Genomic DNA, 7,135 nt, shown 5'->3' with positions numbered 1-7,135 from the left:
GGAAGCCAGTGGTACACAAAAGAAAAAATTTCTACTAAACAACTCCTTTGCACTCAGCCAGGTCTTATACTCTACTACAATGAAAGCTTATCCATAAAAATAAGATAGGGTGTTATTTGCAGAAACAAAAGAACTGAATTTAAATGACCTATATCCATCTCAAAGTTTTCTGAAACAAAGAATATTCACCCTTGAGGTCTCAGCATTTCTTTTTTTTCCTCAGTCTATACATATTTTATATTTCCATCTTGCCCAGCTTTTTCTCTCTCTTTTCCCTTTAGGCTGTCCCGAGTGTTACTTCCTTAACACTGCTTCAGCCATGTCTACCCCACGTTTCTAGGCCTTTTGTGCAACTACTTAGTAGTAAATTAACTCAAACAGAGTTTGAAAACTCTTTTAATCATTCAGTGTGCTTTACTATGAAAATTCACAAACAGTAGTTCATTTTTTTTCTAACTGGCATGCCTTTGGACTGTCCTGGGAGAAATACTGAGATTTTGAGCTTTCTTTAAAATATTTCCTGTGTGTAAAAGTGCCACGTCCTTCTACGGTATAATGCATATAATAAATAATACTGTGCATTTGTCTTCATGCAATCATGAAGTTCCAAGAATAACATGATAAAGCTGTCTAATGATGACACAAATTAAAAAACTACAATCAGGAGGAAGGGCATATTTTTTTAAGACCTGATAGTGATAGGGAAACAGGGGAATGATTTTAAAATAAAAGAGGAGAAACTCATGTTAGCTACCAGGAAGAAATTCTTTACGTCAAGGGTGTGAGGCACTGGTAAAAGCTGCCCAGAGAAGCTGAGGGTGCCAGGCTGGATGAGGCCCTGGGCAGCCTGAGCTGGTGGGAGACAACCAGGCAGGGGATTGGAACTGGGTGGACTTTAAGTCCCAAACCATTCTGTGATTCTAATTATTTTCTGCTTGCTTAAAACAAAATTCTTAAGTTCCACCAATACATCTTTTCTTGAGGAACACTGCCACCTAGCAACAAAGTTCCCTTCTCACTTCTGGACGAAAGAACTGTCCTAGTAGCAGCTCTTAAAAGTTTTTCACGTTGTTTAGGAAACAAAGCTTTTGTTGTTTTGCTAAGTAGAATTCAACGCCAGAATATTCTGCAGAATACGGCAAAATTGTTAACCATTTTGTTTTACAAGCAGACTTAGGAGAGCAAGATAAAGAAACTGAAAAAAAAAAAAACCCCAACAAAAAACCCAAAAATGTTAAGTCATCAAGTAGGCTGACTTTCAGTCCACATATCCTTATAAAGCCAAGAAAAAATATGACAATATCTGCTGCACAAACAGGTTACCTGATAAGATTAACTGTACATTTTTTTTCCTCCATGTTGTCAATAAAAAGACTAACATCAGCTCCAGTGTAAAACTGACAATTGCTTGTAATGTTAAATTTGATTAAAAATAAGAATTTTTATATGATAAAAACTTAACAAAGCAAAACAAGAAGCCTAGAAAAATACAGGAAAAAAAAACACCAAACAACCCCCCTCCCCCCCCCCCCCCCCCCCCCCCCCAAAAAAAAACAAAAAAAAAACACCAAAAGAACAGTTAGAAAAATCAATTAGTTTAACAAATTCATCAAGATGATGGCTGATAAAGCAGGCATCATTTACCAAAGTGATAATATAGAATGGGTCTGTTTCGGAGCTGTTTTCTATAGCAGAGATACCCAGTATCTCATCAATCCTTTTCATACTTCTGAAGACCTAAAACTTTCCAAAGTAATCAGAAATGTCTCTGCCTAGAAAAAGCAAGGGTTATATTCACAATTAGAAAATACAGGATGTTCTACATAAAAATGAGAAATCTGGCCAGAGGAAACACAAAACACTACAGTAAAAATTCCAAGTCTCATTTTTTTTTTAATGCTCTCGTGAAACCAAATATCTAAATAGCTTCCACAGCATTGTCAGAATATTGTCAGAATTGCTAAGCTGGCAATGAATGAACATGAATGAAAGCAATACAGCAAAATGGCTTAGATCTCCAAGACCTAGGTGCATATATGTTTTTACAAACATCTTGTACTTATTATACATCTAAAAACATAGTATTAAGCGTATCGTGAATAAAAACAGAGATTTTTTAATACTGACCGAGTTGGGCAATACAGAGCAATGAACAAACTCAAGGAATGCAGGAATAAAATACAAAAAATAATATTGTCAACCACTAAGAGTACATGCAAAAATTATTTTCTAACACCCTGAATAATTTTTTCTGCAGAAAAGTTGGGTGCTCTGATACATTTATTTTTCATGGTTTATTTGTTCTTTCCAGATTAAATACAGGAGGCTGGCACAATTACTTGGAAATCTGTGAGAACAAAAGACTTCAGAATACTTTTCAATGGCTGGAATATAATATGGATTTTTTTTCTTATTTGCAAAACCAGAGAGAATACAGTACACATTCAGGTCAAATCTTTGTGTGGTTAGGGCTGAAGTAGCGAAAGCTTGCCCGTGTGTTCATTTTCCTGGACATCCAGAACAGTTCTTGAATGACATTACATTATTAAATCTCTTACTAACTTACCAAAAATCCAAATCTTCATGCTATTTTCAAAGCACACAGTGGTCATAAAATAGGATTACTTTGGTTACTTACAGTTACTTGAATCACTTGCAGTTTGTATGCTGTGGAAACACCATGGATGCAAAACTGTGATGGGAACTGAGATAGTAATGGCAGATTCATTGTTATGTATATTTATAGCTGCTGCCTAGGGCATAAAGCCCACACTGAAAGTCTTCACAGCGATTCACATGCACAGAACATTTCTGATGCTTCCTCAGCACCCAGGCAGCTGAGGAAGATCTTGGGCAGATCTGTGCTACATTAACCATATTTGATTATAAGAAAAAAGAAAAAAAACACTTTAAAGGAGCAAGTAGAATGAAAAAACAGTGAATTACAGAATCACAGAATCATTGAGGTGGGAAAAGAGCTTTGAGATCATCTAGCCCAGCTGTCCACCTACCACCAATAAATCAGTGTTGACAAAATGGATACCCAGCTCTGATTTGAAAAAAAGAAACAAAGTCTGGTGAGAAGCAACCTGCATCAGATTCTCCGCAATATTCTGAATTTCCAATCTGAATATGTCTTTTTATTAACAAATTCCCTTTTAATTATAACTTGATTGTGACCTTAGTAACTTGCAGATTTCAAGATCTAGGGCAATTGTTTGACAGAACATGATAGAAAATTGCAGGAGCTCTGTAACAGTGCGATCACTCCTCATCTTGATTTTTTCCAGGTTTAATCTTGATGCAAACACATGACACTGTATGTGTAACAGTTGCATACAGACACGTTTCTTGCTTCATCCATATAGCAACGACAGGGATGCTATGATTCAAGTTCTGTTTTGAACTTCCAGTCTTTACAACTGAAGCATAACTGACACCAGAATTGACAACAAAACGTAAGCCTGAAGTGTTTCTGGTTGGTAATATCTTTAGATACCAAGTGCACTCCCCTGGAATCTTCAGAGATCCTTTCTATCTTCCATGGCTTAGAATGCACAGGATTCCAAGTTACAACTGAAATAATAGATTAAGTACTTTAGATTAATTTCCCAAAGAAAATGGGGAAACGATTATAAATTCAACTCATATGTGGTAAGACAGGGTTATAGTTCATCTCATACCTTCGATTTGTAGGGTTAAGATTTGTAGACACCACCCTCCACAAAATCAGATTTCTGACTGACAAAAAAAACAGCTCAGAAACCTAAAAGGAGTGAATTTAAAAAAAAAAAAAAAAAAAAAAAAAAGTGATAAAGGACATATTAATCAAAAACAATTTCCAATGCTTGTGGACTAGCACTGAAGAAGTATTATAACTCCTATTCTGTTAATGGTGAGTTACCAAAACAGCACAGGCAGCATTTTATCTAGATGTGCCATAGATTTGAGTTTGCTTGAGTTTTGTCTGTGATCATAAGAGGCATTAGAAGCGCTGGGAATATTTTGTGTTATAGTCAGAATCTTCTGTTACCATTTGGATGCTTATAGCCCTGCACAGTTTGCCTTTTATGCTCAATTCACAAAATGTCATGATGAAACAATTTGTACAGACAGTGACCTGAGAGTTACTGAAATAATTCTCGTTCCAGCACACTTCATTGCATCACTTGGGCTGCTTTGGTTACTTCTGATGCTGATAACATCAGCTGTACATTGTATTACACCTCTGTGAACAGACAGCATTCAGACGATGTTCTAAGGGCCTTGATCTGCTTAATTTCTTTAGATTTCCTATCTTTGAAGTTTAATCCTGCTGTCTGCAAGCAGACTAGAAACACTAACTGGCCAAATAAGCAAACTGCTGTGACACCGATTTACAGCAGGCATTTTCTTAAGTGGTTGGTGCGCCTTTCAGTGAATGACCTGCAATTCCAGGGTTGGGACACTGAGTACGTGGAATTGGTGGAGTTAGAAGGCAGGTACATCTAGGGCCCTCCACTGTGTGCTAACAAGGGCTTTCCAGTAGGGACTGCGATCAGGTCTTTCTGAATTAAGCCAGCAAGGTACTGAGAAACGTGGCTAGGGAAGAAGGGTTTATTTGCTCTCCAAGCGCTCAGACCAGCTGTCGGAAGCTACTGCTGCCAGCCAAAATGCTGTAATGTACTCAGTTCACAGTGCCCAAAACATGCCTCTCTGGTAGTGCAGATATAGGGACGGTAGGCAACAGGATTGCTGTTTTCCCGGCCTTTCCTTAAAAGCTCTTTTAGAAAAGGAAAGCTGTGACATACTAACAGCAAAACCTCCACGAATCGTTCTCCAGGCGGCAGTTTGCCCCAAGCACAAGCAGGCCTCTCACAAGGCGCACAACTAAAGCCGAGGTGCCGCGCTCCGCCCGCACACCCATCCCTCCGCACACGTCCCCAAGCCGCGCAACCCCTCACTGCCGGCGGGGCGGAAGACGGGGAGCACGGCCCCACGCGGGGCGGGGCGGGGCGGGGCGGGGCGGGGCGGGGCGGGCGGTGGGCGCGGCCATTTTGAAAGCATGGAGGGGCCATGGCAGAGGAGTGCCCGCGGCGACCTATTGGGGCTGGCTCGCTGCGCTACGTGGCGGCGGGCTGTTGGGCGGTTGGCTGCCAAGGGAACGGCCGCGCGTGTAGGGGCGGTCGTGCGGGCCGGGCAGGCCGGGCGGCGGCGGCGGCGGAGCTGGCAGGCTGGGGAGGAGCTGCGAGGTTAGACCCATACCCGCTCGTACGGGTGGGACTCGGGGCTGGGCAGGCGGGGGAAGGAGGCGGCCGTGCCCGTGCTGGGCGCAGCTGCGAGGAGACATGTGGAAGGAGGCGGCGGCCCGGTTGCGATAACCCGTCGGGCGGGGGCTCTGCCCCGCTTTGTGCAGGTTGGGTGAAGCGCGTTGTCAGGGAAGCGGGGCGCAGAGGGCGGGAGGGAGGGCGGGAGGGAGGGAGGCAGCGAGGCAGCGCCCCTGGTGGCGGGGGCCGGGTGCGGGGTGAGAGCAGCAACGCACCGGTCTGTGCGCTGTGACCGGGGCTCTGTTTGCTGGGCGTTGGAAGCGCGTGGCTTGTGCTTCACGGTGCAGGCCGCGTCAGTCCGCTCTGCCCTGCCGGAGACCGGGAGGTGCTTAAGGAAGTGTATCGGCGGAGTGAACGTGAGCTCGTGTTGCAGCTCAGGGTGCTGGGCACAGCCCGTGCTTCTGTGAGTGGGTCTCGTGTGAGACCCCCCCGTCTTTTTTTTGAATCCGTACAAACTTTCTGTTTACTGAAAGCTTGCTTTGTGCAGCTGAGTATCTCAGGTTTGCTATGTCCTCTGTTTTAATGCTAGCCGATAGCAAATATACATGTTGCTATATATACATATTTGATAACTTCTTACTTCTGTACCAAAAGAGTAAATTAGTTTTCCTTACTTTCTCAAAGCCAGTCAAGACATTCTGGAGTTTCGTTAGATCTGTTGATATCCCTCTGCAGAAGAGTGCTGGTTTACATAGTGGTTGCTCAGTTGGGAACCTGGATGGCCTTTCTACATTGAATGCTAGGGCCAGGAGCTCCATGGGTGTGATGGGCAAGTGCTGGAGCAAAATGAACCATGAGAAAGAATAGTGATGAAGTTCCAGAGATGAAAGCTGTGGTGCTGTGCACTGATTCATCCCCTGATCTCTGGATGATTTTACATCTGATGGTCACTTTCTGAATGTGAAGTATTGGACTGCAGTTCACTCATTTCAGTTCCAGTGACCACGATGTGCAAATTATCTAATGCTAGTAACTTGGAGAGCTGAAGTAAAAGGGAATAAATAATAATAACTAGTGAATAAATCGGAGTAGAGGAACTAAGAACAGCGCTATACAATTTCAGTCATTGAAGTAATAACTTTTTTTAATCCCGAGTTATATTCTCAGAAGTAGCAGTCATTGCAGGCTTGCACACATCCATTAATTCTCCTTTTCTGAAGGTTCTTGAAGCTTTGTAGCCTTTAACAGTACAAACAAAAATTTGGTATTCTGTGTGGGATACTTAATTCCATCTTGAGTCAATTTGCAACCCTCAGGCAAAAAAAAAAAAAAAAAAAAAAAAGGGGCATGGGGTGCCTTTACATATTTCCCAAATGGAAATTTAGAGTTATGATTGCAGGAAGACGGTTTATGAGGGTGGATAGTGATAGGACAAGGGGAATGGTTTTAAACTGACACAGGTTTAGGTTAGATATTAGGAGGAAGTTTTTCACACAGAGGGTGGTGACGCACTGGAACAGGTTGCCCAAGGAGGCTGTGGATGCCCCATCCCTGGAGGCATTCAGGGCCAGGCTGGATGTGGCTCTGGGCAGCCTGGTCTGCTGGTTGGTGACCCTGCACATAGCAGAGGGGTTGAAACTCGGTGACCATTATGGTCATTTTCAACCCAGGCTATTCTATGGTTCTGATAGAGAAAATAACATACATACATACATACATACATGATATGTATGTATGTATTAATGTATGTGAGTCCGGTTGGAGGCCTGTAACCAGCGGTGTTCCTCAGGGGTCTGTGCTGGGTCCGGTCTTGTTCAACATCTTCATCAATGACCTTGATGAGGGGATAATGGCCACCCTCAGCAAGTTTGCCGATGATACGAAGTTGG

The sequence above is a fragment of the Tetrao urogallus genome (assembly GCF_951394365.1).
Source record: "Tetrao urogallus genome assembly, chromosome: Z".
In the NCBI taxonomy this organism is placed as follows: domain Eukaryota; kingdom Metazoa; phylum Chordata; class Aves; order Galliformes; family Phasianidae; genus Tetrao; species Tetrao urogallus.
Note: the sequence above shows the minus strand (reverse complement) of the source record.